The sequence below is a fragment of the Penaeus monodon genome, chromosome 28, assembly GCF_015228065.2.
Source record: "Penaeus monodon isolate SGIC_2016 chromosome 28, NSTDA_Pmon_1, whole genome shotgun sequence".
NCBI classification, from domain to species: Eukaryota; Metazoa; Arthropoda; class Malacostraca; order Decapoda; family Penaeidae; genus Penaeus; species Penaeus monodon.
In genome coordinates, this window is record NC_051413.1 from 32,426,639 (window position 1) to 32,427,040 (window position 402).

Consider the following 402-nt stretch of genomic DNA (forward strand, 5'->3'; position numbering starts at 1 on the left):
GCCTAGGGGCTTTGTCCCCAAACCCCACCCTATCGCTGTATCTTCAATACGCTGCTTAAAATGGTGACGCGGCAGAAAAAAAATCGATCAATAAATAAAATAATCTTTCTCCATCTCTTTCCTCTCCCTGCCACACACGTTCTCTCATACCCCCACCCATACTTTCTCTCTCGCACCCTCCTCACTACGTCTCCCTCTCCTACCGTAGCTCACCCCTAATCTTTCCATCCTTACTTCAACGTACATTCTTTTCTCTTTCTAAGGTTAATGGCTTTACATGTTGACACGATAAGTAATATTTCCCTTCTTGCCTTCCCATTTTTTTTCTCTATCGCACACTGCCTTCATTGTTATTTTAGCGAAACTCTATATAAAGAATGATTCCTAACCAACCGATTCACA